We start from the raw sequence: 18,578 nt of genomic DNA, 5'->3' as shown, positions 1-18,578 counted from the left end.
AAGTTTTTAACAACACTATGATGAGACCGGGTCTGGTGGTGTGGCTTGTCATCCTAGCAGTCTGGAAGGCTGAGTCAGGAGCATCACAAATTCAAGGTGAGCCCCAGCAATTTAGCCATTTATTAAGGACCTGGCTCAAAACAAGAAAAGTGTTAAAATGTAAAGACAAGCCAATGCAAAGCTCTTTATTCAAATCCTAGAAATTGAACAACAAAAACAAAACCTTGCAACTGACACCAGGAGGGTAAATAAATTTTTACACTGGCCTGGTCTTCTGGAGGGAACTGTGCCCCCAAGTAGCTTTAACCTTCCCACCTTTCTTGTGATCTGACTTTAAACATTCATCAAATTCCATGAGGGATCAAAGAAAAAGAGAATGTGCTTCAAAGACACCAAGCCTCAATCCTAGTACAGAAGGCATTTGGAGTGATCTTCTGAAGTGCCTGCTGACCACAGTTAGAAAAGCAGACAATCTACTAACAGTGTTAATGGGATTTTCAATCCTACTCACTGTGAAAGAAGCTGCAGGCTAGGAAGGTGGCAGACAGCTTAACTAGAGTGACTCCTTCTACAAAGTGTCTGAAGACCAAAGCCGAACATTTTATTGCATGAATACACAACATTGCTACTAATTGCCAACTCAGGATAATATACACCTGTAATCCCAGCACTCTGGGAGGGGGAGGAATGATGAGGAAAGGTTTAAGCGTAGCCTGGGACATTTAGAAAATTAGTGAGACAATGCCTTAAAATTTGTACTAAACCAAAGCTTTTACAAATGTATGAAAATATTGATCTTTAAGAAATCTCAGAAGTCACTGAACAAGGTACATTAATCACTATTAATCTATACTTATTTTATCTTTTTATAGACTTAAAAAGTGTATCTTTATATGATTCTTATTATTATTTCAAAACAAAATAGTAATCCCTTGCTCAAATTCTGGTACTACATATAAATTTAGGACAGAAAAAAAAAAAAAAACAGAATGATCAAAATCTCTTCCTATTGAACTACCCAAATCCTAAAAGGATATATTTAGCAGCATATCTGCAGTCATCTAAGTAAAAAGCATTTAAAAATTGAAAGAGTACAAACATCAGGAAGCACATCAATGTCTCTATGATGGTGAACCTTATTCTAGGTGTGCTGACTAAAGTACACATGCAAGAGGACCTCACAAAGATTTCTCACTACAAAGCTGATTTTTGACTTTTCATTTTTATCATTTTTTTTCTCTCTTTCTTCTTTCCTTTTTTCTTCAGACAGGGTTTTTCTATGCAGTTCAGTTTGACCTTGATCTTCTCTTGTAGCCCTGGATGACCTAAAACTCACCACAAACTTTCTGCCTCAGCCTTCGGAGTCCTGGAATGACAGGTGTGCACCAAAATCCCTGATTGTGTTTTCCTCTTTAAATTTTCTCCAAAGCAAAACTCCTCAAAGTTTTTGATATTCTCAAAGTCCATCAGGTTGGTTATAAAAAACCAAATCAGAAAGTACTGAAAACACTCTGAAGGGCTTTCAAAATCCTCAACAACATACAACATAATATAACATAACAGAGCATAAAATAGTATAGCATAATATCACAAAACAAAATAAAAAAAAAAAAACCACATAAGTCTCCTTTAAACATCTGCTTCCAAAGATACAGTAAGAATTTCTAACTTATCCACACACCAGCAAAATCATGCATTTTCTTTGAAATAAATGTCGGTATCCACTCAAATGCTTGTGTAAGAATGAGTGTGGCAGCTTCCTTTTGAAGTCTGACCCAAAAAACATTAAAAAAAAATGGCCATCACAAGATGGGTGACAGGTGCATGTGCTTGGTTTCACCACATAATAGTGGGTGGCGGCAGCACAGCGAGAGCCCAGCATGGAAACACTGCTTCAAGGAGACCAACCAAAGAGTATTACAACTGAAAAGGCTCAGCACCATCACCTCTAGGAAAGGGAAACTACCCATCAGGGACACAAAGCCCATGGTCTGATTGGGATGGGAGGAAAGGAAGTGACAGCAGCAGCTAGGACACCATTTCTCCAGGAGTGATGCACCTGTGTCCTTCATCAGTACAGGGTGATGATGTCACCTCCCCTTGTACTCACCACCTGCTGTCCCCCCTCCCTGGAGGTCAGAGTTTGGAGCACTACAGTGTATAGCTGAATTGAACATCTAAGGATGAATAAATAATCATTCCTAAGCACGTGACAGTAAAACTGTCTATGAGTCCTCCTCCCCTGGATATATGGGGTTTATAACATGAGACCTTCACATTGTGTGGTAAAATTATTATGGGTATTCTGCTTCCCAATGGAAGTGAAATGAAACTAATATAAGCTCAATAAAGGAAGTCATCCTGACATTTGACAAATCTTTAACAGAAAACAATGTGTCTTTCATCCTCCGAGACAATGGACCCTTTGGATGGACATTTGTGTTTGGCACCCAGCCTGACACATCTGAAGCATCTACATGTTTGCTGCATTAAAACCTTCAAAGTGCAACAAAGTCTAAAAGTATACTCAGTTTTCTAGCATTCTAACTTGTTGTTTCTAAGGAGGACATAGATTTGTTCCACAACAAAAAGAAAGGTGATATCACAGAGGAAGGCCAAACTGTGTACCCCAGTGCATGACCTCACTTCCTTGGCCATAGGTCCAAACAGAACTCTGAAGGCTCAGGTCACCAGGCACCTTGGTCTGGTGACAGTTGGTCTTTACAGACAGTTGGCTCAAGACAGTGAGCAGGGAGCAGGTTAGGCTGCTTTCCCAGGAGACAAGACTCCAGCCTCAGGATCCGCATAGGTAGACAATGTGGGAATGGCTGAAAAAATGGTTCACTCATCCCTGAGCCTTCAGGATGATTGCAGGCAAATGCTAAATGACAAGGGCATTAAAGGACAAGGCCACTGTCCTAGGTCTTCTGGCACCCAGAGGCAGGAGAGAGACCAGGACAGGTGTCACTAGACTCAGCCACAAGCCACTCAGACTCACTGAGTCCAGCAGAGTAACATTAAGGCCTGACTACCACTGTGAATCCCCCTACACAATTCCTGCCCTAAGTCAAGTGTGACTGGGTCTGACATGCCCTGAGGGCAGATGCTTGTGGGCTGGTGCGGGTCCTGGGAGGATGCAAGCCTGGGCCACTGTCAGGTTCCCACCCAAGACTGGGCTGGCAGAGCAGAAGGGCAGCACCCCTGTCTAATCCACAGTCTCCAGATTCATCTTCTGTCTTCCTGAGTAGAAATATGGGACAGAGCTGTCTGTATTACAGAAATATAAGATTATCTGTGGTCACAAAGTAAAACCTGTGTTGTCTCAGAGCCTCAGAGCCTTGGCTTCCTGCCAGAAGCTGTGCTCTGTCTCAGCAGAGTGGCATATAGGACACCAGTCTAGAGGCGGTCACAAAGCTATGTGTTCCATGGCCTTGCAGCAGACTCTGGGACCCACAACAGGTGTTGGCTCAGGCACAAAGTGTGTGTATAGAAAGGACTATAGAGACTCTCAGATGACAGAGAGTATCTTTGGGTCAGTGCTACACTGTACTTAACTGTCAGCATTTGCATGAAACTCTAGCCAGGGTTACTGACCCTCTGATTGTCCATGGCAATTTTAAAAATGTTTTCTAAGGAAAGTAGAAAAAGAAACAGTTATGTACAGCTATGTTTCACTGCAGTACACTGACAGCTCTGAACCCAGCAGACAATGTCATGAGGCTGGTGATATGCACATCACCACCTCAATAAGGCTGAAGTTTCTACAAATGCTGGAGGTAAAATATGGAAATGCTTTAACAACAAAAACAGTTGAAATAAAATATCCTAACTATGCACTTAATATACCAAATATAAACTAGGCCCGGTGGCTCTTGTGTGGAGCTCAGTACTTGAGACACTGAGGAAGGAGAATTGTTTGAGACCACTCTGGGTTATAATGTGCCCTCAAAGCCAGCCTGAACTTCATAGCAACATGCTTCCTCAAAAAGATAAATACATCAAATCTAATGAACATAATAGTGTACTAGTGATGGCCTTGTGACATTAGCATGACTATCATATTTATACTGACCAGTAGTCTACTGGAAAACCTAAGTCACAGCCGACTTCACAATCAAGTATCACACCATTTATGAAATGGAGTACACTAGTGAGTATTTGTTGTTCATCATTGGTATTTGGTGGTGATGGAGCAGTGCTTGCTGCTGCTCTCCACAGAAAAATGACTATTGCTGCAGTAACAGGAATCTGTATGAATCATTGCAATATGTCCTTAACTCTTTGGGGAAGAGACCCACTAAAGGAAGCACTGCACTAATGAGAATTACTGATTTTAGTCTTTTGAATACTTTAAAAACTGACTTCAGTAGTAGTTGAAATACTTACCTACATTTCCACCAACAAGATTAAATAATTCCTTTTCTCCTGTAGTCTTCTGAATGTTCTTTAGATCTTATGGTGATTAGTTCTCTCTGCAATGAAATGATGACCCTATTTGCATTTCTCTATTGTGCAAAAATGCTCAATAGTTCTTCAAGTATTTCTTGGAAATTTGTACATATTCTGAAAAATGTGTGTTCCTTTCACATTCTTATTGGTTTTACATGTTAGCTGTCAGGGAATAATAGGCAAAATTTCTCTCCTTCTGTAGTTTATTTCTTTATCCTTTTGCTTTGACTTTTTTGTGGCATCTATGCTTATGCAGGAGGATTAAAATCTTACAAAGTCCTTTTTGCTTGTTTTGTCACCCTATCTTATTTTCTACACAAAATAGCAGCAATAGCATTAAGTAAAAGTGTTTTTAATACCTCTACATTCTGAACGTGGAATGTCTGGCTCTTTCATGTTTCACTATGTTTTACTCCAATAGAGGCATATTTGAGACTGCTGCACAAATCACCAAAAAAAGCACACTTCCTGAGTAAAAGAAAAATCAAACTTTGCAGTAGTGATTCTTTTATCCTATCATACATTTATATTCTTGACCTCAACATACTTGTTCCCTTAAACTTCAAATGCAGGGATAAAAACAACTAATTCACACTCTGCTAAATCATTTAGCCATTGCCTTCCAAAAGCAGCTTCAAAGCCATGATCTTAACATCTCATTTTCTCTTGATGCTGGGACTAAAGAAATCACTGTTAGCTAATCTTTATAGGTAACTCCTTACCAATGCAATTATTTAAATACAAAATGATCAAAAATTGCACACTTTTTGTTAGTTTTTATAAAATAACAAGGAATATAAAAGTGACAATTCTACAGTATTCAATACAAGAATGAATGGGTTAAATTGACAACTGCCCAAATGATACTCAGGATGGTCACTGCATAAACAAATGTGTTTCCCAAGTGATTCTCTGGGATAACTGCTAGGTGGCCAACCGATAAAAGGACAACTACTGATGTGCAATTGTGAGTATTAAAAAATATTGATGCTAGGGAAGAAAGGGAGGAGATCTAAAGCATTGAACTACATCTGCAGAACTTGAAGATATATTTTGAGACAAGGTCACTCTAATTGTGTAGGTTAGACTCAACTTCCTCTTCCACTAATTTAAGCCCACTGAGGTGCTAGGATTACAAGCATGCATCAACAGGACCAGCAAGATTTACTTTCATGGTAAAATGAGAAAGTGCATGTACTCAGGATATATTCTTATAGATTCAGTATTCTACTATTAGCTGTAATACAAATTCCAAATATTCCCATTGATGGTAAACAGAAATATGCTGCAGGAGATCTGGCCACATGCTGTAGTGCATAGAGGCTGACAATATAGTTCACAGTGTCTTTTACTTTGTGAAGTATATCAGGTTCTTCTGGTATAAAATAGATATAGTTTTAGTGGGGATTACATAAGTGGTGAGTAATTTATTTTCCCAAGGATAGTCAAGACTTGGGCAAATTATCTTCACTGAATTAGGGGATTTAATGCAATGTTCACTTGTGTTTTCATGACACCGCAGTTTTTAACAACATAATTCCTAAGCAGATTTTGTATTCAACAACACTGCATTAAACACGTTACATCTTACATGAATGTTAAAATGGAAGTGAAAACCACAGGCCACAGGAAACCAACTGGGACTCATGGCCCAGTGTATGTGTTTAAAGATAATCAGTTCACACCACAAACATCATGCACTGGTCCTTATAAATAAAGTGATATGCCATTGTATAAATTCACAATTCAGTAAAACAGAACACAATCTGAATCTTAATTTAGCAAATTTACTTTTTACTGTGTTGACGGCTCAAAATTTAGCTTTCCCTTCCTGACATTACTTCAGTATTTTAGGAAAAAACAGTAATAATTACAAAGTATATAATGCATTCACAGCATCAAGGAATAAAATAAAGGCATTTGCATGATACATCCAATAACAACCTTTTCCCCCAAAATAACTCCATATGTAAGAAAAATTGATTTCAAAGTATGCTTACTCATAAATCATGCCAAACTTTATAATTTCTGGAGATATTGATATATATATTGTGATGTGATATTGGAGACAAGTTATGATTCTGTCAGTATGGAACAATCAGAAATTCACAGTAGTATGGTTTACATTTGGTACTTGTGGGGAAACCTTGGTAGCAAATAAAGATGGAATATAAACATAACAAGTAAAATTCTGATGGTTAGAAAAGCAAAGGTTTACTTAAATGACTAATATTGGCTCCACTGAGAAACAAAATCAGGCAACATAATTTACATGGTATGATATCCAGTGATGTTAGGAAATCAGCAGATGTTTTGTCACAACTTGGAAAACATAACATTCATCAATGTACAAGTTATGTGAAAAGAACACAACTTTGTCAAAAACACATACTCCAAGCCTCTACAAATGTATATCTTAATGCCAAATATTGCATCAACTTCAGAAACATCATTTATGAAAGAGAAAATGAAGCATGTGCATCAAAAGATTAAAACAACGCCATGTTAATTTACAATTCCCAAAAAAATAAGAGACTAGACTAATATCAGTCTGAACAGTGAATAATAGTATTGTTCAATTTTATATCATAATGCTACAGAATTAGCTTTGGGTTTCTTAGTGTCACTTCTTCTTCAGAGTATCTGTTCATTACATTATGTATTATATTATTTGTTCCAATAAATAGGATAGAAATTCTTCCCATGTGTGAATCTCTATGTGTATATCTATCCTTTCTGTGTAATGGGGGAAAACAGATCAAAATAAGACAACAAAACAAATTCCTAGAAAATCATGATATGAAAGAGACATATAAGACCACAATATTAGGTGATATACAGTACTTACTATGCTTTCTCGTTTTTTTTCAATAGAATTGTCCACATCATCAGGGACTATATAATTAAGCATAACATTATATAGCTATTTTTATAAAAACACAACTTTGAAGACATTGTAGGATGTGAAAGCAGTTAATAATCAAACCTGATGTAGAACCCGTGGTTTCCTTCCAGGACCAGCAAGTCAGGCCAAGGCATGTAATCCCTTCCCAGTCTGGAGGAACTCCCTTCCTCAACTGGGGACCAGCCCGTGGTTGACCACTGGGACCAGTGAGTTGGGACCAGTGAGTCGGAACCAGGGAGTCGGGCCAAGGCACTGAATTTTTTCCCAGTCTGAGGTAACTCTCTTCCTCACCTGGGGACCAGCCCATGGATTCCTGCCGGGACCAGCGAGTGGGGCCGAGGAACAGATTCCAATTCCAGTCTGGGGGAACTCCCTACCTTGCCAGCAAGTTCGGCTGAGGCATGGAATCCCGTCCCAATCTGGGTGAACTTACTCCCTCACTTGGAACAACACTTGAAGCTTGAAAATACAGCAAAATGACAAAAAGAAAGACCAAAATGCAATCTCAAACATCCATCCCATCCCAAAAAGCCTAGGAGCCAGGTGCATAGAAGAAAACACATTCCACATAACTGAAATACCTGAAATAATAGTAACTGAAATAAAGAAGCAAATTTGGGAAGCATTAAAGAAATTCAAACTAGAAATAATCTCATCGGTAAAAAAAGAAATGTTAAAAGAAATGAAGGAGATTCTGAACATATCTAAAGAAGACACAGTTAAAAAATTGGAGGAACTAAACAAAAGATAGACTCCCTGGATGAACTCTATAAGAAACAAACAGAATACATAAAGCAGATGCAAAGTGATATACAGGAAATCAAAAACTCCATTGAAAGTTATAAAAACTGCCTCAATGAATGTGAAGATAGAATCTCAGACCTTGAAGACAAGATTGCAGCCAGTGAACAGGAAAGATCTTTTAAAAATAACAAGAAATCAGGAAATAACTATTCAACACCTGCAAGATGACGTAAAGCAGAACAACATAAGGTTGATAGGGATAAATAAAAAAGGAGGACAACATAAAGGATGTCAAGAGAATATTTAGAGAAGTAATAGCTGAAAATTTTCCAAACACGAGATTGGAAACTGATGTCAAGATCAATGAAGGATAAAGAACTCCAAATAGCCATAACCAAAATAAATCTACACCCAGACATATAATAATGACCATTCCAGAAATTGAGCAAATGAATAGAATATTAAAAGCTGTCAGAGAGAAGAGACAGATCACCTATAAAGGAAAGCATATCAGAATCACAGCAGGCTTCTCAGCACAAACAATAAAGTCAAGAAGAGCATGCAGCAAAGAATTTCAGATCCTAAAGGAAAATGATTTCCAACCTAGACTGATGTACCCTGCAAAACTGTCCTTCAAAATCAATGGAGAAATAAGATACTTCTATGACAAAGAAAAGCTGAAAAACTTCATGATCACCAAGCCAACCCTGCAAAGAATACTGAAAGACAGCCTAGATACATTTAGGAAAAAACCACTAAACAAAACAGACAGTTAAAAAGAGCAGAAAGATAAAGATGCAACAGCAGAAAGATAACATGTCAGCAATAAACCAATATATAACAGTTCTAACCATTAATGTAAATGGTCTCAATGGACCAAATAAAAGAAACCAACTGGCCAAATGGATTAAGAAACCTAATCCAACCATATGCTATCTACAAGAAACCCATCTAAACCCAAAAGGATACTCACAGACTGAAAGTCAAAGGATGGAAAACAATACTTCATGAGACCTGTAATGTCTCCAATGTTTTGGTTTTGCCAGTTTTGTTCTTTACTCTTTTGTTCAATTTTATTATAACTAATGATATAGGCAATTCTATTAGAGATAGCGGGAGTCATTACGGTAACCAAAGACTCCTAGAGATAATAAATTCAGTAATGTAGCTGGATACAGAATCAATACTCAAAAATCAATAGCATTCCTATACACTAAGAACAAAGTCACAGAGACAGAAATAAGAGAGTCCCCCTTCACACTAGCAACCAAAGAAATGAAATATTTAGGAATTACTCTCACGAAAGAAGTCAAAGACCTGTACAGGGAAAATTATATTACACAGAAAAATGAAATTGAAGATGATCTCAGAAAATGGAAAAACATCCCTTGCTCATGGATAGGAAGAATATATATTGTGAAAATGGCCATTCTCCCAACACTGTTATACAGATTCAATGCAATCCCGATAAAAATACCATCAACATGCTTCATAGAACTTGAGAAATCACCCCTAAAATTCATCTGGAATGAGAAGAAACCTATAATAGCAAGGACAGTTAGAAGCAGCAAAAGCAAGGCAGGAGGTACCACAATCTCTGACTTGAAGTTATACTACAAAGCAATTGTAGTATAATCAACATGGTACTGGAACCAAAACAGAGCCGAAGATCAGTGGTATAGTTGAAAAGATACAACCACCACTACAAACACACTCAACTACCTTATCTTTGATAAAGGGGCCAAACATGTTCACTTGAAGAATGGCATTCTCTTTAATAAATGGTGGTGAAAAACTGGCTCTCCATATGCCTAAAACTAAAACTAGACCCATGCCTATCACCATGTACTAAAATACAATCTAAATGGATCAAAGATCTCAATATTAAAACAGAAACACTAAATCTATTAAAAGACAAATTGGGTAAAAACCTTGAAGACATAGGAGTAGGAAGAGAATTGATGAACAAGACTCAAACTGCATGGGAAATGCTTCCCAAAATCAATAATTGGGATCACCTCTTATTAAAAAGTTTCTGCACATCAAAAAAAATCTCCAATATAGTGAAAAGAAAACCCACAAACTGGGAAAAATCTTAATTCACTGCCCCTCACAAGAGAACTTCTGCCTAAAACATAAAAAGCATTTTAAAAAATGAGACCACCAAAATTCAAAGACCCAATCCAAATATAAGCATCTGACATAAATAAACAATTTTGAGATGAACAAATACAAATGACAAATAAATACATGAAAAAATGTTCACCATCAATGTTCATTAGAGAAATGCAAATTAAAACCACACTGAGATTTCATCTCACTCTGGAAAGAATGGCCAAGATCAAAAAAACCATGAACAACAAATGTTGGAGATGCTGTTGGGAAAAAGGAACTCCCCTGCACTGTTCATGGGAGTGTACACTGGTGCAACGATTGTGGAGGTCAGTCTGGAGATTTCTCAGAAAGCTGGGACTGGAAGCACCTTTTGACCTAGCTATTCTACTTCTAGGCATATTCACAGAAGAACTGAAAGCATCATTCCACAGTGATATATGTATACCCATTTTTATAGCAGCACAGTTTGTAATAGCCAGATCTTGGAAACAACCTAAGTATCCATCAGCTGAGGAATGGATAAAAAAGTTATGGTGTTTTTATACAATGGAGTACTACTCAGCTATAAAGAATGATCACATTGACATATAAATAAATGGATGCACATTGAGACCATACTCATAAGTGAAATAAATCAAACTCACATGTATAAATACTGAATATATTCCCTAGTATAAGAAATGATAATACATAGAAGTATGTGGTAATCATGATAACCAATCGTATTATTTTGAATCCATATAATGTTTTCACTCATTCAGTGCAATGGTTTTACCCTGGGTTTTTCAATTTTAGTATCAGTGATAGTACTAATAGCTATTCTGAAGAAAATAACACATCATAAAAGCTAGTGCTGATTTAATATCATCTTCTTTGGAACTCCCATCAAGCTGTTGTACATGTTTCCACTGGTTTTAACATGTTGTATCTTAATATATTTTACTGTATGTGATAGTATAAATAAAAATTTTACAGGCAAAGAGATAATATATAAATCATTGTTCATTTTCTGTTAACTGGCTCTAAATACCCTTTAATTCTTTCATTCTCTTGAATGGCTTAACACTGTCTTGATATGATTGATTCTGTAGTATACGAAGTTGTACTCAAATAATTCAAGTACAGAAGCACTATGGTGACTGCTATTATGTTAGATTACCTGGTGGTGAAACAAAATGATGCTTTAATTTTTCAGTTCTGACCTGTGTTGTTCTATTACAATGTCTCTTTTTTCTCGATCTCCACCCTTTTAAAAAAATTATTCTATTTTTTCTTATTTTTTTCAATTAAAGGAAAACTAAATTAAAAAATAGCAGGATATATTATAGTAACATTTTTGTTTTTTTATTAACCTGATTTTAACCCCCGTATTGCTCTCCCCATCTTGTTCTGCCTGATTTTACTATATTCTATTTTGTTTGATAGTATCAAGTTTGAGGGTATAGGCAACCACTTTGTAGGCAATAAGATTTACTATGATGCCCATTATGGTTTGACGATTGTCTTCTTTTGAAATCCTGTAAGGTCTGCAGTGTAGATTTTATTGGTCTTGTTCTGTACTGTTTTGATAAATTCTATTATACCTGATGATACAGAAACTCTTTTTAAAAATAGCAAGAGGCACAAAGGTAACCATTTTTGATCACCTGGTATTCTATTTTTGCATCAAGTACTATGCCCATCCTTATGTCCTAACCAACTCTGTTTTGTTAACTCACTTGAGGTTTTATTCTCTTCAAAAGTGTAATAAGAACTATGGGAGTAAAAAGACCCAAAAGTGTAATTGTTATTGTGAAGAAGAGAGGAAACAAAGGTGGTCTAAGGGATATAAGTGCCTGTTTGAGTGTGTAGGAAGGAAAACCACATAACTGAGATTTTGTTGGAGCATTGAACAAAACTGTCTGCAATCTTGCTGTAGGAATATTCACTTTTTACGCTTTAATTTTATAATTTGGACAACTGTTTCTAAGAAGACAATATGTAACCTATTAACTAGTGATTTCTTACTGCATTTTTTTCTTGAAATTCTGTATTATTTATACTCTTTTACTGCTTTGTTTTTTTATGTATTTTTATTCTCTTTAAATAAAAAAATTAAACCTGGAATTTATATCTTTTATTTATTTATTTTTTGGTTCTGGGGAGCAAACTGACAACCTCACACTTGCCTGGCAGGGGCTTAAGCCACTGAACTAAATCCCCAGTCCCCCAATATATATCTTTCACATCTTATCATCTTCAGAGTAGTTGCCTCTGCTCTTGGACTTGATACCAGCAAGCACACCAAATGTGAATAAAATCAGTCAAGGCCAAATAACATTGAAACAAACCAGCTTCAAATAAGATCAGTCATAGAAGACAATGTAAGTAATACAGGGTTTCAGTTTTAGTTAATAGGAAATTACGGACAGTTACCATCATGGCATAACCTGCTATTTTTGGGTTACCTCTCTGTGCCCTCAAATCTAATATGAGTAGACAGACCAGAACAAAATATAATCAAAATAAATAGAGCAACAAAACTACTGCAGCTTTTAAATCCTGATACACTTTTAACAGTGTGCTCTGCCTTCTCTTTTTAGGCAATTCCTCGCCTTTCGCCTTCTCAGGACACTATTATTCACTGTTCAGAGTGATATTAGTTTAGTCTCTTATGTTCAGTGTCAGCATACATAAAGATAAAGACAGCTACTATGAAGAGAATGAGACACATTATGGTAATCATTACCAACTTTCCCAAAATCAGTCTTGAAGATCAAAAAAGCCTGCATCATCCTGTAATTATTTGATTAGTTCTATAAAGTTCAGTATATATTCAATGCTTGTGAAGATGGGAACAACTATTTGGAAGAAAACTAGAGACAGTAAGATAGAATATGAACATCTCAGTGGACTTGCTTTGAAACCTGTGTTTCCTTAGCTTGTTTCCTTATGAACTGTTCTGTTTTGTTTTGTCATGTTTAATCTTACTGTCTTTAAGATAAAAAACAAGTGTGTAGAACAGATAAGCATAATAATAAGTTTTTGTTGGATCACTGAGGTAAACTGTTTGCAGTGTCATTATTTGAACATCACTTTGTATGCTTTAATTTTGTAACTTGAACAATTACTTCTAAGATGACAATGTGTAACTAATCAACTAGTGATTTCTTATTGTTTATTTTTCAGAAATTCTGTATTATTTCTACACTTTTTGGTTTTTTCTTTAAATAAAAATAATTCAACAAAAATATGAAAATTAAGTTTTACAGAGAAAATATTACATACATAGACACTATCCATACTTGAAAGTGAAAAGCCCATTTCAGTTTACCATGTTTAATTACAAGATGCCATGTTGAAGCACAAAGACACATTTAAAAATCTAAAGAGTTATAAGTGATTAACTGAAAACCATACAAAATGTGTACTTGAGTAGAGCTCCACTTCAGATTTGTCATTTCTGGAAAATTTGTGAAGAAATTCTGACATTAAACTTCTGTATTGATTATTTCTTCAGGTCTACTTGGAATTTTTAAAGTAAACTTAGATCTGAACTGTCTGAAGAGTGCTGATTTTTCTATGTATTTAGCAACAAACATGGATTGCCGTATGTCTCACACTGTTAATACACATAGGATCCAGTGAGCTCTTTCAGATATGTAACAATGATCATGTGTGCTGAGAGTATTCCCATAACACATAGGATTTACCTCTTGTGTGAGTTTTTTCATGTATTTCACTTACAATCTGGCTGCTGAAAGTGTCTCCCCTTGCTTACGTAGCCAGTGGTTCATCCCAGTGTGAATTCTTTCATGTGTTTTGCAATGACTGTATGTGGTCAAAGCTTTGCCACATTGTTATATGCATAGGGTTTCTCACCAGTGTGGAGTCACTGATGTATTTTACAAAATCCATGTGTGGTGAAAGCTTTCCCACATTCTTCACATAAACAGGGTTTCTCAAAAGTGTAAATTTTTTCATGTATTGGACAATGAGCATTTCTGCTGAAACCTTTCCCACATTCTTTACATATATAAGTTTTCTGCCCAGTGTGAAGTTTTTCACGCATTATGCAATATGTACTTGTGCTAAAAAAATTCTCATGATGCTTATATACACTGGTTTTATCTTGAGTGTGAACTTTCATGTTTCTTACAATGTCCATGTTGGGTAAAAGCTTTCCCACATTGCTTACATATATAGGGTTTCTCTCCAGTGTGAATTCTTTCATGTTGCTTACAATATCCAGATTTGGTGAAACCTTTCCCACATTGCTTACATACATAGGGTTTCTCTCCAGTGTGAATTCTTTCATGTATTTTACAATTCACCCCTGTGTTAAAAGCTTTCCCACATTGTTTACATACATATGGTTTCACTCCAGTGTGAGTTATTTCATGTTGCTTACAATGTCCATGTTGGGCAAAAGCTTTCCCACATTGCTTACATACATATGGTTTCTCGCCAGTGTGAATTCTTTCATGTTCCTTACAATATCCAGATTTGGTGAAACCTTTCCCACATTGCTTACATACATAGGGTTTCTCTCCAGTGTGAATTCTTTCATGAACCTTACAATATGCACGTGTGTTAAAAGCTTTCCCACATTGCTTACATTCATAGGGTTTCTCTCCAGTGTGAAGTCTTTCATGTGTTTTACAATTTGCTCGTGTGTTAAAAGCTTTCCCACATTGCTTACATACATATGGTTTCTCTCCAGTGTGAATTCTTTCATGTTGCTTACAATGTCCAGATTTGGTGAACCCTTTTCCACATTGCTGACATACATAGGGTTTCCCTCCACTGCAATATTTTTCATGGATGTGAACATTGTGGTGTGTTTCTGCTTCTTTCACATTCACATTACCTTCTGCAGTACAAAGGAATACTTCTTTACACTGATTCCAAGATGTATGTCCACAGGATTTCCCTAGCTGGTCATTTCTGTAAAGAAAAAAATATCACATATCAGATTGATAACCATATTACTAAGTTTTTATTGGAGATTTGAACAAAATTGTTTGCAGTCTCGCTGTTTGAATCCCCACTTCATATGTTTCACTTTTGTATTTCATTAAATATTTCTATGAGCAGCATATGTAATCATTGTCTTTAGATTGCTTACTGTTTATTTTCACTTTGAAAGTGGTATCATTTCTACTTATTTTGGTTTTTTTTAGTCTTCCCTTACATTAAATAAAAAAGAAACATTCACAGTGAAATGGGTCTCAGTTTAATGTCTACATTAATGTCAAGTTCTGTTTTTAATGCCTGCTAAGAAATTCTGAACATGAAGTAACAGAATGGCCTTGTAAGATAAGAATATTAATCAGAATCGCCAATTCTCTAGAGTATGGCTTGGAAACATGAGCACTCAGTTTTATTTCAAATTCTATTGCAATCTTAGCAATTTTGAGATAATGAATGTGTTGTATTCACATGTATATATGGGTAGAAAAACTAAAGGGAGAATGTCATAACTCAAAGTGTATGCGTTTCGTACACATCTATATGCAATGTCATACATTTTCATAATTTAATTCACTCATTATACATACCGTAACTTATACATTTTTGGATAATATTACTGACAGTAAATTGAACGGTGCCTCATTTGTTTGGCGGTCATTCTTCTGCTGACTCACCAATTACTCGGTAACATTACTTCTCCTTATGAGTGCAAATTACCTTAAGTATCTCCAGTAAATTGTGCATTCTTTTTCAGCTTCCTGGATATCCCCAAGTCCTCCTGAATTGTAGACATAGAAATACCAGCGCTCATTAGAATAATACATTGTTTAGAGTTGTGATATAATGTGTCCAGGTCTGAGCTATTTTGAAAAATATTTTCACATTATTTTTAATGAAACAGCACTGATGAGCGACATACAACATTCTGACAGCATGAGTGACAAAAGTATTTTGTCCTTACCTATTGCAGTCATGTTCCTAAAGGTTTCGCCCATCACATCTCTGTACAGGTTCTTTTGGGATGGATTCAGCAAACTCCACTCCTCATTGCTGAACTTCACAATCACATCCTCAAAGGTCACCACCTCCTAAAGGATCATACATATATTTTTCACATAAAGGTTGAGACCCCAGGTTTGGGATATCTTAAATTCTCTCCTACAAATCTGAATCAAAAGCAAAGTGTGGTGGTATATATCTATAATGCCAGCACTCAAAATGCTGAGGCAGGATGGTTTCAGTGAGTTCAGGGCAATTCTATGCTCCATAGGGTGTTCAAATCCAGCTGATATACATACAGAAAAGTTGTCTCAATAAAGCAAAACAAAACTAAACATAGACAACCAAACAAAACAGCTGAATGAAGACTGATTTTGTCAAATTTATATCCAGGTCTTGGTCATTAATTTTGTGAATATATACATTTTTGAAGACAGCAAATTTGATGATAGATTGCAACTCACTGCTAATATAACAGTGAAATAGGAGCACTGATTCTTGTGCTGAGTCACTGCAAGATTCCCTGTGTACTGTCTCTAAAGCAGAGCTCACAGTGAGAAGCCTGCAGGACCAGCATCCACAAAGCACAGAGGCAGATAAATATCCCATCAATCAACTGGGAAGCCAAACAAGCACCTCCCTTCCCTGGTAAGTGGTGATGATGTGGCAGACTGTGGCGTATCCATGGGGCAAACCAGCAGCAGCTCTGGAGATCCATGCCATTCTGGAATTTAGGACACCTGGAAGGCAAGCAAGCACCACTTCTCCATGGTAAGGGGTGGTGGTCTGGCAGAATGCAGCCCTTCCAGGGGGAGAACCAGCAGCAGATCCTGAGATCCACGCCATGTGGGAACTTAGGACACTGTGAAACCAAACAACCAGCCTGTCTCCCTACTAAGCAATAGTGAACCTACTGATGCATGGCCTAGAATCAAACATCCAACTTCCCTACCCCTCTTCTCCTGTCACCCCCCGTTAGCAAATGGGAACCAGAAATCTGAGTGTCTCCTGGGAAGCAGACCATAACAAATAAGGGGGACTTTCTTCTACTATCTCTTTGAAGGCAAATATTTTTATGACTGTTTTGCTCTATTCTGATTAATTGTATTGCTTTATTCAATATTCTGTTTTGATAAGTACTAGAATGTTCTGTATTTCATCTCATTTTGATATACAGGTTTGAAAAAACAACTATTATAAAGATAATAAAATATACTGTCATACCAATTACTGTTATCCCAGTAACCTGTTGTGAAGTTGTGTACAAATTTCACTATATGATCTTAGTTGGCCTTATTCTGCCTTGTTCTGTTGTATTTTACCACTTTCAAATTTTAAAAAAAGAAAAAAAAATCTCATCAATCACTTTGATAGGCTACAGATAATATCTCTTCAAATCTCATTTAGGCCAGTGAGTACTTTGTTCTTAATATACTTCAGAAGCATTTTGAAACATTAATCCGGTTTCATAGAACAAAACATAAATAACATCCAATATGGTACACAAATAATACCTCAAATGTTAGTGGAAAATGCTGTTTTTAAAAAATAAGTATACAAAATGGAATCAGGCCCAAGCTGTAATTTATAGCTCGCTGTCACCAAGAAATCACTTTCAATTCAGATATAAGGAATATATCTTGGGAGGCTGGTGAAGGAGTTCTTCCTTGAATGTGGGGCTATCCTAAGTTATAGAGCTGTATAAAATAGAGAAACCCTGACTGAGACACTGCATAGACAAAGTGAAACTTGAAAAGAGAATGCATAAGACACCTTTGGTTTGTTTTTAAAAATTATAGCCATACAATATGGAAAAATTCCAACAATATTCAATACGTTCTGAGAAACAATGTGGATCTCTTCCATACAACAAAGAAAACACTTTCAAAGTTGGGTATTTAGCTCAGTGGCATGAATGACTGCCTGGAAAGCATAGGTCATGAGTTTGATCCTTAGTACAAAAAAATCCAAATTTTACCTTCATGACACCATGACACTGGGGCATAATTAGAGATAATCCAAATTAGATCTCAAGTATGGAACAAAAAATACATGGGTTCACAGGGATGTGAAATACTCATTGTTGCCAGAGCTGATGTTGATCACCTCAAGGAAGCAATCAGAACCCAACTTTAACTTCATACTTACTCTAAGAACTACCTGAATTTCAGTGAAGACCCTCTCTGTTGTATATCCTGCTGTTGGCTTCCTGCATCCTGTCAGTCACTTGCACATCCTTTCCATACTCCTCTGATCCATCCTCAGCAGGAAACCCTTCATGCCAAACTATTGATAGCCCTGCAAAATTTCTATTTAGAGCTTTCTTTACACCACTTATTAAAGTCCATTGCAGAGCATTTCCATATTTAAACTGTCTATGAACAACCAAGCTACTAAATCTGCTCTTAATTCA

Source organism: Cavia porcellus, unplaced genomic scaffold, assembly GCF_034190915.1.
Source record: "Cavia porcellus strain 051 isolate PalLab524CR breed Dunkin Hartley unplaced genomic scaffold, mCavPor4.1 scaffold_34, whole genome shotgun sequence".
Lineage (NCBI taxonomy): Eukaryota > Metazoa > Chordata > Mammalia > Rodentia > Caviidae > Cavia > Cavia porcellus.
This window is presented reverse-complemented; position numbering follows the sequence as displayed.